This window comes from Asparagus officinalis, chromosome 10, assembly GCF_001876935.1.
Source record: "Asparagus officinalis chromosome 10, Aspof.V1, whole genome shotgun sequence".
Classification (NCBI taxonomy): Eukaryota; Viridiplantae; Streptophyta; class Magnoliopsida; order Asparagales; family Asparagaceae; genus Asparagus; species Asparagus officinalis.
The window spans coordinates 12,176,189-12,191,774 of record NC_033803.1 but is presented as its reverse complement, the minus strand read 5'-3'; positions in this window follow the sequence as shown (position 1 = coordinate 12,191,774).

Below are 15,586 nucleotides of genomic sequence, written 5' to 3'. Positions count from 1 at the left end.
TCAAGACAAAGAGAAGGTGATGAACGTCATTATCCGAGTCGAAGAGGATTATTCGACGCCGACAAGCGCATGAAGTGAATCGGCGAACCGTTGATGACACGACAACGAACCACCACAACGGCAAACGTTAAGTGGCCCGCACGCGTCAATCAACTCAAAGCGTCCAAACGCGTCCAACAGTCAGTTAGCATGCGGGCATCATTCAGCTCGCGTGCGTCAATCAACTCATGTGCGTCAAATCAATCCGCTCGCACGCGTCAATCAGCTCGCGCGCATCAATCAAACGCGCGCCCAACAATCAACTCGCGCGTGTCGGTCAAATCGCGCACGTCGGTTAACTCACGGGGAGCGTACGAATCAACAAGACGATCAAATATGTAAAACGGTGGAAAATACAAGTCCTGGAAGAACCGGAAAACACAAGAAATCACCGAAACCAGAAATCCCAGCGCGTCGCGCGGGATGGACGAAACCGACACAGGCGAAGATACCCACGCAAGCGCGGGTCAGATCCGCCCCCGCGCGCTGTTTCGACCCCTGTTCGGTTTTTGACGGTTTTTCTCAGGATTTGTTTGTTCCTGAGCATCCAAACTGATCTGATATCATCCCCAAACGTTGTTAATCAGTTATTAACTGAATATAAGGAGGAATCATTCATTCTCATCCGAAAACCTGCATCCGAAGCCCTATAAATACAAGCCTAGGGCCTCCTTTCAGCGGGGGCGGATTAATTATCAAGACGAGGAGGTGCTGCTGAGTTGGAGAGCAAGGGAGAATGAATTTCAGTAAGGCCTAGCGAGATCTCGGCATAAAGAAGGAGCAATTCGAAGGATTTGAAGCCTGTTCCCGTCCGTTCCTCAAGATTAGGCTTGGTCTTAATCTCAAGAAGAGCGACTGATTTCACTTGGTCGATTTCGGCGCTTTAAGCAAATACCTCCTTGGTGAGGTAGGAGCTCTGCCGAATTTTTAGCAACGAGATATGATCAAAGGTGGTCCACAGATAAACCCCGGCACAGGCGAAGATACCCACACAAGCAGGAGACGATAAATGGATCTTGCGTTTATTTTCAAGAGAATTATATCTTTTATTTTTATTGTGTAAAGGTCTTATAAAAAGACCAATCTTTTTAAACTTATTGTAACGATCAAAGTTGTAATGAGTTATACAATAAAGAAAATAATTTTCAACGAAAACAAGCTGACGACCACAGTGGGAGCCAACGGTCTCGCGGCCGAGGCCGTCGTGTCGCAACCGATGATTAAGATCCCGGTTGAAGAGGTGGTCAAATACGAGTTCGACCAACAGAAGTACGAAGAATACTTCTCGTCCTCCTCCTCCAGATCCTCCGCTTCTAGCAAGCGCAGGAAGACCAACGCCCCCGTTGCTATGCTAGCTGAACCTTGCAACGCCCTTTTGGCCTCCAACGAGTCCAGATCTGCAGATCTAAACTCCTCCTCAATCAAGGAGTTGAGTACAGAAGGTGCGCCCACTTTATCGAAGAGAGCTCGCCAAAGGTAGCGCCAATGCATTGCGCGCCAACTCGTTAAGGCTTTGGAGTCAATTGACGGGATCTGTTACGAGACGAATCTGAAAATTAGGCAACGTCAAGTACCCCAACAGCGGACAAATGCCCCTCCTCCAAATCACCAACAAGTTAATGGGTATAAGTCAAAAAGACTCGTTCAACTCTTGAAGAGCGGATCAAAAAGCACCGCGCACTGCTTGCGCACGCGTGAATTCTTGCGCAAGAGGCCAAAAGGTTGTAGAGGAAAGAAGTGGAAAAGAAGCCACTAAGACTGCATTAAATTTGGAGACCAAAGTCCAAGACGATGGCCGTAAAAATCGAGAAAAGTGGGTCACTCAAATCCGACCCTCCAAATCGTGGGTCACTTGGATCCGACCCTCCACTTCGCGGGTCACTTGGATCCGACCCTCCAAATCGCGGGTCACTTGGATCCGACCCTCCAAATCACGGGTCACTTGGATCCGACCCTCCAAATCACAGGTCACTTGGATCTGACCCTCCACTTTGCGGGTCACCTGGATCCGACCCTCCAACCCGCGGGTCACTCAAGTCTGACCCGCGCCAGGGTAAAGACAGAAGACGTTATGCACATGTTTCGTCGATCCCTTTGAGTTCCACAGCTCTGGCAGAGCACCGTGATAGCGTGGATTTGTCCCGATTCAAGGTGAGGATTGTCGATCGCCTGGGTCCTTTGCATGAGGATCGAGGCAAAATTCTGATCGAAGAATGCTTAGGTCCGGTGACTGAACCCCGAACGACTCGTCGAGCTGGGGGTCGCACATGCCCTCTCAACAATTTCAAGCCTTCTCATAAAGGGAAAACTCCGGTTTTCACCCGCCTGGGGGTGTGTATCCAAAACCAAGAGCCTGTTGAGATCCTACGCTCCCAAAAGCGTAGTTCTAAACACATGACTCTTTGAGAATGCTAATAAAGCAGCAAATCCCTTGAAAGAAACGTATTCATATGACGATGACAACGTTATACCAGGGGAGTCGTGTCAACACATGATAGGTTGCTCCGGTCATCTGACCGATGAGTTGTACTATCGGGCTGGGGGTACGAACAAGTCTCGGAAGAGAAGTACCCGAGAAACAAAATCTCACTGCCCGTGCGCCGAACTTATCAAGACAGTATTATCAGCGTGTAGCTATCCCAAGACCGCTCTGTAGGGGGTCTCGGTATTCGAGAGGATCTCTAACGAAATGGCCAAGTCCAGACCAAAGCTTCTCCGTAAAAAGCAATCGGCTGTTCAAGGTGACGAACTCCCGGAAGTCACAATAAATATGGCTGATAATGGAAAGTCGATTCGACCTTCTAGCTCTGACCCGCTTATATCTCATCGTCTAACCCGATTACGATCAGGAACTATTAGACAAAGAGATTATCAGAGAATGCAGAGGGGATTATCCTCGGATGATGAAGCATCGGATGCTAACTCGGTAATCGCTTCTGATAATACGGTATCCAGTCCGCGACAATCCCGCGAAGTGTTCATGATCAACACCAAGCAAATCGCCAAAATTATTGAGGATGCTCTAACCAAGCAGAAAGAGGCATTCAAGATTGAAATGAAAATGACTATGCTACGGATGAAGGAAGAGCATGACCAACAAATTCGGGCTCTGTCCAATCAGTTCGGTGAATCCATCCGTCGCAACCGTACTGATCAAGCGGGCAGCGACTCATATGTGGATGAACGTCTCAATGCTAAGAACCCTCTCGTTGACCAGAACACTGGGGGTGGCCCCGCTGAAAATAATAACACCGAGGGTGGTCCCGTTAATGATGATAACACTGGGGGTGGCCCCGTTGTTCCACTCACAAATCGTCCGAAGCATGATACAGACGAGGACGAAAAAATAAAAGATCTCAAGAGAAAAGGACCGGCATTCCATGGTAAAGAGGACCGGCATTCCATATCCCTACCCAAGAGAGTGGGATTCAATAGCATACTCGGCGAAGTTCAACCTGATTAACTTCACGCCGTTTGACGGGAAGGATTCGCCCACACAACATCTGATCTACTTCAAGTCCCACTTAGGTATGATCTCCGGCAATAAAGCCTTAATGGTTCGGTCATTCGTTGGCACCCTTTGCGGGCCCGCCTTCGATTGGTACCGCCGTATTAAGTCCGAAATTATTAATAGCTGGGATGACCTGGAGAACCTGTTCCTCGCTCACTTCTTTGACGATGATGTCGAGGTGTCAATCAGCACACTCTTCGATAAGAAGCAAGAAGACGACGAGACGGTCGACGACTTCGTCAAACGCTTCCGGAATAAGGCGATGAACTGTCGAGATCCGATCACGGAGGACTTCATCCTCCAAACCTATCACAACAACCTCTCCTTGGACGTGTTGGAAGTTATGGGAGTAGCACCGTCTAATACCTGGAAAGAATTGAAGATGCGTGGAGAGCGGGCCGAACGCTTCCTCCGAAGGAAGAAGGCCGAGAGGAGCCAACCGACGGCTAATCCTCCGAACTCAAACTTCGCTTCCCATGGTAAGGAAAAGGTACCTGCAGCAGTTGCTGACGTTAATCAAACGTCACAACAGCAATCCCGAAGGCAGCAAAAGACTTCGGACCCGAGGCTCCAAAAAGAGTATCCCTTCAAGGACGAAGATGTTTCAGCCATCTTCGAATCCCTCCTTGAAAACAATAAGATCAAGCTACCACCTATCGCAAATCAGGAGGAAGCTGACAATACTACAGATCCAAAGTACTGTGTGTACCACAGGAGGGTCCTTCATCCCACCAAGGATTGCTTTGATCTCAAGAATAGCATCCAAACATTGGTTGAAGCCGGCGTTATATCGCTCAATTAAGTCGAATCAACACTCCGAAGAGTATACGAGTATAAACTGCTTCTCAATCCTCCAACCGGTATACGAGGTTAAACTGCTCCCTGAAACTCCAACCGGTATTGGAGTCTAAACTGTTTCCTTTCTTTCACGGGAAGTTCCTGAAGAATTTTTACATGTAATATTCTTAAGGATAACCCGGTCATATAACTCGGTATAATGTTAGACCTAGTTTCGCGAAGGAAGCTGGGGGTGGATGATTCATGTAATGGGAAGTTCCCGGAAGAATGTTACATGTAATTTTCTTAGGGATAATCCGATCATTACAAACAAAGTGATAAACACTAAACCCCCATTGTGATTTCTGAACACTCTATTGCTGAGATGAGATTCGATCACTTTGTGGGATCAATCTTCCCTCACAAGAGATGAGATTCGATCACTTTGTGGGATCAATCTTCCCTCACAAAACTCTCATTGGTGTTTGACGACTCACAGTCTTCCATCACAAAATCCCCCACCGATCAGACTAATTGACGGTGGGACCACCAAAATTCCTTTCGGTTGAATCCACTCAAACTTCTATGTGTTTGTGCACTCAACATTCCCATTATTAAATTCCGAACATAGTACTTGGAATTTTATTATCCTGATCATTGACAATTATCAAACCCCTTCGTGTTAAGTTCTTATCACTCAACACTAAGAATCCCCATTGAGTAATCGGTACGAGTCAACACTCCCACTGTGATTTGTACTCCCACTCTCACTGTTCACTTGGTCAAACCTTCCTACAGTTAGGACCACAGTCAAAATCCCCTCTCGATTCCTTCAATGAACGTGAGGTCCACAAATCGAGTGATCAAACCTATAAAAGTTAGGGTCATCTCACACTCCCACTCTCACTTGGTCAAACCTTCCTACAGTTAGGACCACAGTCAAAATCTCCTCTCAATTCCTTCAATGAACGATAGATCCACTTTTAAATCGAGTGATCAAACCTTCCTACAGTTAGGATCACCTTAAACTCCCGTTTGGTCAAACCTTCATACAGTAAGGACCAAAACCACAATTCACTCTCGATAAATGAGAAATTCACCTTTAGTTCGGTAATTAAACCTTCTGAAAGTTAGGATTATCCGAATCTTTTCGATACTCAGAGTAGAGATCCCACTCTTAGTTTCGCCTTCCTGGATTCTGGAAGTGGAGACCCCACTTTGAGTTTCCCTTGGCAACTGGAGATAGAATATAAAATTCTTCCTCTTCGGTTTTGAAATATAGAATATAAAATTCTTCCTCTCTCATTTTGGGTTCGTCTTTGCCCCAAGAGAAGACACCATCCTTCAACTCCATAATCTGTGCCTTTCGCGCACGGAGAATTTTATCCCGAAGCCTAAGTATGTATAAGTCAACGCCTAACACGCGTTGCCAGTTTAGTCTTTCACCGATTGGAAAAGACACCAGAATACCAATCTAGGGCATTTTATCCCGAAGCCTAAGTAGGGATAAGTCAGCCCTTAACCCGTGTTGCTGGGTGGTTCGTTCCCGTAAAAATGATCGAGTCTACGTATTCACTATCATAGCAACAAAAATCCATGCCTTTTATGCATGGGGAATTTTATCCCGAATCCTGAGCAGGGATAAGTCAGTACCTAACACGCATTGCCGGTTAGTTCTTAACCATAAAAAGAACAAAAGCCCACATATTCGACATTATGGCAGGTTGTTATTCATAACGCCAAAATCCGTGCTTCACACGCACGGGGAATTTTATCCCGAATCCTGAGCAGAGATAAGTCAATGTCTAACACGTATTGCCGGTTAGTTCTTAACCGTAAAAAGAACAAAAGCCCACATATTCGATATTGTGGCAGGTTGTTATTCATAACGCCAAAATCCGTGCTTCACACGTACGGGGAATTTTATCCCGAAGCCTAAGTAGGGATAAGTCAACGCCTAACACGCGTTACCGGTTAGTTCTTAACCGTAAAAAGAACAAAAGCCTGTATATTCGACATTGTGGTAGGTTGTTATTCATAATGCCAAAATCCGTGCTTCACACGCACGAGGAATTTTATCCCGAAGCCTAAGTAGGGATAAGTCAGTGCCTAACACGCGTTGCCGGGTAATCTATTCCCGTAAGAAAGACGAAGTCTACGTATTCAATATCGTAGCACTAAGAGGGTTAACTCTCTTAACACAACGTTATATGCAGAACGGATTTAAACAATCTGCATGCTAGCCCGACGCAAACGGTAGTCGGTAAAGGCTCATCAAACCCGTTGATGGCTGAAAATTTACCAAAAATTCTATACTTATAGATGAATCAGCTTCATTAGTTGGTCTTATGACTTGATCATCCAACGACTTCAGGATAAAATCTATATTTATAGATGAATCAGCTTTAACAGTTGGTCCTGTAGTCCCAACATTTGGGACCGTCATGCTCCAACACCTTAAGAGCTTAAACTGTGTAAACTCCAGCAGACGTACGAGTATAAACTGTGTTAACGCCGGTCAATGCGTTACAACTAAAGTCAACGTCGGACAACGCATTACAGTAAAGGTCGATGCTGGTCGACACATAGACAATTTCACCAAAATAAGACAAAGGATGATTCCAGGGAGTTCAATCACATTCAGTTATGAATTTCTGACGAAGATGATCAGTTCAAAATCAACTCAACGATAAGAGCTAAATTTGGAAACGCACACATCAACTTTAATCCAAGATTTCGACAATGGTCAGATGATAAACGCAGTACCGGAAGAACTTTATTTATTCGACAGAACACTAAATAGACTGAAGGCTGAACGAGTCAAGAATTGAAGCAGTTCACAGGTCCCTCTACGAGATTGAGGAAAGTGCCTATCTTATCCAAAGCATTCTAGACTCCCCTATAAAAGAACGAGTCTGAAATTCTTTGGAGAGGGTATCTGTAGGCGTTAAAAATTACCTATAGGTCCCTGAATACAGCTAAAGACAAAGAGAAGGCGATGAACGTCATTATCCGAGTCGAAGAGGATTATCCGACGCCGACAAGCGCATGAAGCGAATCGGCGAACCGTTGATGACACGACAACGAACTACCACAACAGCAAACGTCAAGTGGCCCGCACGCGTCAATCAACTCAAAGCGTCCAAACGCACCCAACAGTCAGTTAGCATGCGCGCATCATTCAGCTCGCGCGCGTCAATCGGCTCACGTTCGTCAAATCAATCCGCTCGCACGCGTAATCAGCTCGCGCGCATTAATCAAACGCGCACCCAACAATCAACTAGCGTGTGTCGGTCAAATCGTGCGCGTCAGTCAACTCGCGCGGAGTGTACGAATCAACAAGACGATCAAATACGCAAAACGGTGGAAAATACAAGTCCCGGAAGAACCGAAAAACATAAGAAATCAGCGAAACCAGAAATCCCAGCGCGCCGCGCGGGACGGACCAAACCGACCCGCACCCGCGCGGGTCGGAATGATCCGACCCGCGCAAGCACGGGTCGGATCCGCCCCCGCGCGCTGTTTCGACCCCTGTTCGGTTTTTGACGGTTTTTCTCAGGATTTGTTCGTTCCTGAGCATCCAAACTGATCTGATATCATCCTCAAACATTATTAATCAGTTATTAACTGAATATAAGGAGGAATCATTCATTCTTATCCGAAAACCTACATCCGGAGCCCTATAAATACAAGCCTAGGGCCTCCTTTCAACGGGGGCTGATTAATTATCAAGACGAGGAGGTGCTACCGAGTTGGAGAGCATGAATTTCAGCAAGGCCTAGCGAGATCCCGGCATAAAGAAGGAGCAACTCGAAGGATCTGAAGCCCGTTCCCGTCCGTTCCTCGAGATTAGGCTTGGTCTTAATCTCAAGAAGAGCTACTGATTTCGCTTGGTCGATTTCAGCGCTTTAAGCAAATACCTCCTTGGTGAGGTAGGAGCTCTGCCGAATTTTCAGCAACGAGATATGATCAAAGGTGGTCCACGGATAAACCCCGGCACAGGTGAAGACACCCACGCAAGCAGGAGACGATAAACGGATCTTGCGTTTATTTTCAAGAGAATTGTATCTTTTATTTTTATTGTGTAAAGGTCTTATAAAAAGACCGATCTTTTTAAACTTATTGTAATGATCAAAGTTGTAATGAGTTATACAATGAAGAAAATAATTTTCGACGAAAACTTACTGTGGTCGCCAGTTTGTTTTCGTCGAAAATTGATGTATTCATTACGATATTCATTACAACTTTAGTCGTTACAATAAAAACAAAAAGATAGTCTTTTTATAAGACTTTTACACAATGAAAACAAATGTTACAACTCTCGTCAAAACAAACGTAGGGAGATCGTTTATCGTCTCCTGCTTTGCGTGGGATCTTTACTGTGCCGGGGTTTTTCCGTGGATGATCGTTGATCAGATCCGGTTGTTAAAAATTTGGCAGACCTTCGCTTTCGCCGAGGAAGTATTTGATTTGAAGCGCTGAGATCGACCAAGCGAAATTAGTAGCTCTTCTTGAGATCAAGACCAAGCCTGATCTCAAGGAAATAGGGAAAACAGGCGTTGGATCTCTCGAACTCTCCTTCTTTATGCCAAAGAACTCACCAAGATCTGTCAACCCTCGCTGAAATTTGTGCTCCTTTGACTTCTCAATCCGGCAGCACCTCCTCATCTTGATAATTAATTTGCCTCTGCTGAAAGGAGGCACTATGCTTGTATTTATAGGGCTCCGGATGCAGGTTTTCGGATGAGAATGAATGATTCCTCCTTATATTCAGTTAATAACTAATTAACAACATTTGGGGATGATATCAGATTGGTTTGGATGCTCAGGAACAAACAAATCCTGAGAAAAACCGTCAAAAACCGAACAGGGATCGAAACAACACGCGGGGCGGATCCGACCCGTGCTTGCGCAGGTCGGATGGATCCGACCCGCGCTTGCGCGAGTAGGTTTGGTCCGTCCCGCGCGACGCGCTGGGATTTTTGGTTTCGCTAATTTCTTATGTTTTCTGGTTCTTCCAGAACTTGTATTTTCCACCGTTTTGCATATTTGATCGTCTTGTTGATTCGTACGCTCCGCGCGAGTTGACCGACGCGCGCGATTTGACCGACACGCGCGAGTTGATTGTTGGGCGCGTGTTTGATTGATGCGCGCGAGCTGATTGACATGTGCGAGCATATTGATTTGACGCACGTGAGCTGATTGACGCGCGCGAGCTGAATGATGCGCGCGTGCTAACTGACTGTTGGGCGCGTTTGGACGCTTTGAGTTGATTGACGCGTGCGGGCCACTTGACGTTTGCCGTTGTGGTGGTTCATTGTCGTGTCATTAACGGTTCGCCGATTCGCTTCATGCGCTTGTCGGCGTCGGATAATCCTCTTCGACTTGGATAATAACGTTCATCGTCTTCTCTTTGTCTTGAGCTGTATTCGGGGACCTATAGGCAATTTTTAACGCCTACACAGTGCTCTTATCAATCAATTGATCGATCCTCGGGAGGAGATAGCTATCCTTTAGGTAAGCTTTGTTTAAGTTTATGAAGTCCACAAACATTCTCCACTTGTCAGTAGATTTTTTGACCAGCACCACATTAGATAACCACTCCGGATATTGGACTTATTGGATGAAGCCATTCCAGAGTAGTCGATCGACTTCTTCTACGGCCGCCTTCTGTGTCTCATGGCCAAGATGTCTTTTCTTCTATCGTAATGGCTTGCTGTGTCAGTCAACCGAGAGCTCATGGCTTATCACTCCTAGGGGAATTCCTAGCATGTCCTCGGGTCCCAAAAAAACATCTGTGTTGTCATGTAGGAATGTGACTATAGCTCCTCATTGTAGCTCAACAAACCATGATCCAATTTTGTCTTTGACTCATCGAGGGCAATATGTACTTCTTGCAGATCTTCTACGAGAGTCATCCGATCCTGTTCTTGGTCTCTTTGCACTTGAAGTTGGGTCTTCTTGATTGGCAAAGTTTCTGAGACTCCTTTTCCTTTCATCGAGAGTAGATAGCATGATTTTTCCTCCCGTTGATTGCTTCTTACAGAGCAGAATCCTTCTAGGGTTAGGAACTTCATTATCTGATAATAAGTGGATAGGACCACCTATAGGTTGTTAAAGAAAGTTCTTTTGAGAATAACATTATAGATGAACTTCACGTTTATTACAATGAAATAGGTTTGGATTGTAGACTGGCAAGGATATTCACTAACTATTAGTGGAAGTGTAATTAATCCCTCTAGTTAGACTAAATGCCCTGAGAACTCAATGAGGAGACTTGGTTAGAGCTGTAAGTCTGATTTGTTAACCCCTCTTTGGTTGAAGGCGTCTATAAATAGGATGTCGGCGAAGCTTCTAGTATCCACTAATTTTTTTTTGACTTGAACGCCATTAATCTTAGCTGATATAATAATAGGGTCATCTTGGGGCTCTCTACACCTTTTAGATCATCGTTGCCAAAGAAAATAGGTTGATCTATCCTTGGCTTTTTCTCGCGGAGATTTATTTCTAATGCCCGTTGAACATACTTCTTGCGAGCATTGTTGGACATCACTCCTGCCACTGGACTTTTGCTGATGGCATTGATGATACCTCAACTGCTTGTCTCTCTAGACTGATCATCTTGTTAATGTTGGTGATGGGGCGATCTCAACCTTGATCTTCTTCTCTTCGACTTCTATGGGGTTGATTCCCCTCTATCTCGTCGAGAGATGAGCTTTTTTAGCAACCCCTTTTGTATCAAGTCTCAATGCCTATCTGGAGAGCTCTATAATCATCGGTGTGATGACCATGATCTCTATGATACCAACAATATTGCTTGAGGTCTCTGGACCAAGGGTTTGACTTCATGAGGGGAGAATAGTACTGATGTGTCCTTCTTTCTAAATCAAGTAAAGAACTTATGAGAGAGAATATTGAGAGGAGTAAGGGCCAAGCTTCTTGGCCGCTTCTCTCCTTTGATCCCTCCTGTCGGTCTGATTAGGCGTAGAGCCAGTTTTAGAGAAATCTTTCTCTATCTTCTTTTCTTGAGAGGTCTCCGCTATGGCTACTTCATGTCGGGCCACCTTCTTGTGGGCTTGACTATCTTCCGCATCCATATGTTCTCGAACTCTGACCATTAGCCGGTCAAAGTTAGTCACACGGTCTATGATGAGTGACTCAGACAACTTCTCATCTTTCAATCCTACAGAGATCACAGCCATGACGACCATGTTGCTAGGACCTTTGACTTTTAGCCTTTTGGCTTAAAATCTTTTAAAGTAGCCCCTAAGGCTCTCCCCTGGTTTTTTTATCTGCAGTAGGGCGGAGGAGGGTGTCTTCTGCTTAGTGTTAACTAAAAATGATGTACAAACTTTTGGCTGAGTTGTTCAAAATAGTGAATGGACTTTTTATCCAATGAGTTCCATCACATTTTGGCGCTTTCTGTTAAGGTGATCGAGAAATCTCTACAGATGATCAGATCGCTCACTTGTTGTATGCATATCAGATCATAGAAGTTTTATGTCTTCTCTGACAGATATCCTTTGCTTTTGTAATTTTTAATGTGAGGTATATTAAACTTGGTGCATGAAGTGTTCATGATCCAGTCGGCAAGATGAGGGTTCCCTCTGATGACGTCTGCAATGGTGTTAAACATCCAATCATAAACATATGAAAAACTAGTGGTGGAGGGGCCTGAAGCAACATGAGGATATATGTCACCGCGCGACGTCATCTATGTGGCGTGCTTGTGGTCGAAACTGGGACTCTCGCCAATTGCCTCCGTGTGCTGTGGTGGTTGCCAAGGATGAGCAACAAACGAGTCTGATGGCAAGGCATAGGAGAGGTATATTTAATTTGTTCCTCCCACATTTATTGTTCATATTGGTCCCTAGAGGGAGGAGCGACGGATGATGGAGGAGGTTGTGGGGGAGGAATCCGGCTGAGAAGTTTGTTTGTGAAAGAAGCGAACTGTTGCTAAAGAGATTTAGAAATTCTTCACACAGATTCTTCTAGTTGAGCCTGAGTGACGTAGTCTGCATTAGATCTTCTATAGTAGGAGGAAATGATGATCGATCTCAATGGTTAGAACTAACCATCTTGTGTAAAGAAGAAAAAGAGGCCCACGGTGGGCATTAAACTGTTGATGTGAGATGTTTAACAGTAGGGTTTTGTGTGAGTTATAGGGTATTTAGGGTCCCTCAGTCTTCTTTGATGGATGATTATTGAGTAGAAAAGTTCGATCCTACACACAAATAATATATAAGAGGATCGGAGTTGGGTTCTCTGGTAGTTCCTCTGATCAAGTCAGTATTGATCTCAGGCAAAGAAAATATGTGTACTATGGGTTGTAGTGTAAAAGTTGCCTACCTCCATGCAGCAGGTAATGCGTATATTTATAGTAGATTCTGGACGGTATTTGCATAACTTCGGCCTAGTCCAAGCAGTTAGCTTGATCAGCTGATACTTTATAGGTGTCGACAGCGGGTGATCCGAGTCATCCCCAAATTTATTATGGTGGCGACAAAAGGGCTACAGTGCCAGCGTGCTCCAATGAGTCATTATAAATCCAAATGTAATTATAGCTTTGACTATACATTTAATGTTATGACGACTTGTTGTCGTTGAGGGGTTCGAGAAAGACCGCTTTTCGTCTTGGCTTTTCGAGGGTGGGCGAGAAAAGACGCCTTTCAATTCTGCTGTTGTGAATGAGAATGCTTCTCGACTTGGTCAACTGAGTGATAACACATTAAGTTGGTTTTAGCAGAAGGGCCCGAGTAAGGACGCCTTTCAACTCGGCCCTCTTGGAAGGGCCGAGTGATGGCGTCCTTTGACTCGGTCTCTATGAGGTCAGATCTGGTTGGTATATAGTTAATTTGGACACGTGTCATATCCAGTATTGAGATTAACACTTGGTTATTTCTATGATACAACACCCTCTAAAAATCATTTACAAGAGAGAATTTAGTTTTGTCCCTCATTCTAGCTCACCTTCCCTCCTATTGATTCAATAATCAAATATGTATAGTGACCAGTCTCTCCTAAAACTTGAAAGGAACATTCCATTCCAAATCAAACATACTACGATGACTAATTTCAACAGAATTATATTGGCTAAATTACTAGAATAGTATTTTTTTTCTTGACCCCCTTTTAACCATTTTGTTGGTTTTTTTGCTTTGCCGTTATTTCGTGTTTTTTCTTGACAAAATGGTCAAATAGGCCTAAAAGTTGGTCGTTGTAAGAAAATGTTGAATCCCTCAAATTTTCACTCTTTTGAAATTAGTTCCCAAAATCATTAATATTTAAAATTAGTCTACCAATTTAACTTAATTGAGTTAAATGGATAAGTGGTTTGTAAGGTGGTGAAATGCAGAAAATGAGTATTTGAAATAGGTTTGGATTTATAATTGACTTAAATGGATAGGAAATTTGTAAGGAGATGAAATGGGTAAGAGGCTTGTAAGGGGATAAAATAGAGAAATGAGAGTTTAAAATGAGTTCGGGTTTGTAATTGAGTTAAAAAGGTAAGGAGTTTTGTGAAGGAATCAAATTGGAGAAGATGAGATCTTGAAATGGATTTGTATTTGCAATTGAGTTAAATGAGTAAGAAGTTTATAAAGGGATGAAATGAAGATGATAAGAGTATGAAATGAGTTTGGATTTGTGGAGAAGATGAAAGCATGAAATGAATTTGGATTCATACTTGAATTAAATTGGTAAGGAGTTTGTAAGTGAATGAAATGGTGAAGATGCGAGTATGAAAATGAGTTTAGGTTTGTACTTGAGTTAAATGGGTAAGGGGTTTGTAAGGGGATGAAATGGAGAAGATGAAAGTTTAAAATGAATTTGAGTTTGTAATTGAGTAAAATAGGTAAACTAATCTCAAATTTTAATGATTAGGGGACTAATATCAAAATAGTAAAGATATGAGGAACTAGTTTTAAACATTTCTAATTAGCGACCAACTTTTAGGCTATTTGACCATTGGGTCAAAAAAAACCAAAATAATACCGAAGCAAGAAAAAAAATACCAATATGATAAGAGAGGTCAGGGAAAATACCAATATGATAATTTAGACCAATTATGTTATTTTGGGTATTAATTCAAGTTTTAGTGGTTCATGGGACTAATACAAAATATTAAAAATATGAGGTACTAATACAAATAAAACGCCAAAAGAAGGGTTTTTTAGTAGAAACCACATTCAAAGGATGCTTATTCTATAGAAATCATATTTTATTTTCAATTTATACATAAGCTATCTTTAAAATATTTTTATCGCAATTAACCACATAAGCCCACTTTTAGGCCATCTTTTTCGGTTTTGCTGTAATAATTTAGTTATTAAAAACCAAATATATTAGACAGACGGTCCTCAAATGAGGTTAGATAAGGTCAATTACCAAAAAAACTTAACTAAAAAGTAAACACAGACAGTTACTTGTAACAAAAAAACACTTTAAAAATAGTTTATTTTTAAATTTAAAAAATAAAAGGGAATTCCCATACAACTATATTATTTTAAAATATTATAATACATAGACAGTTACCTTTAAAAAAGTAAACACAGACATTTACCTTTAAAAAATAATTTTATAATAAATTAATAATTATAAAATATTATATAATAGTAACATATTTAATAATAGCATAACAATATAATAATATTATTATAATAACATATTGTATAGTAAATGTAATATAATATTAAATATTAATATATTACGTAATAAATAATTATAATTTATTATGAAGTAAAATAATTTTTAATAATAAAATAATTTATTGCTAACAAATGTTAATGTAAAAATAATATATTCATACTATAATAATATTTATTTATATCATAAAGACTAATATATATAATATTATAATACATTATATAATATTATATTGTATTACATTTAATACTAACAATACAATAATAATGTAAACTAAATATTATAATATTTTATTTATAATATATTTTATTATAATTAATATATATTATGTTAATAATATGTTTAATACTAATGTTATAATGGGTCAAACTAGTGTTAACCAAAAATACTTAACATAGTATTTTAAAAATATTTTAAGGAAAAAACACAACACCATGGTGTTTTTTTTTACAAAAACACAATAAGAAAAACACAATGGTATTCATATGAAGCCTTAATGATTAGGGGGACTAATATCAAAATAGTAAAGATATGAGGAACTAGTTTTAAACATTTCTGATCAGTGACCAACTTTTAGGCTATTTGACCATCGGGCCAAAAAAACTAAAATAATAC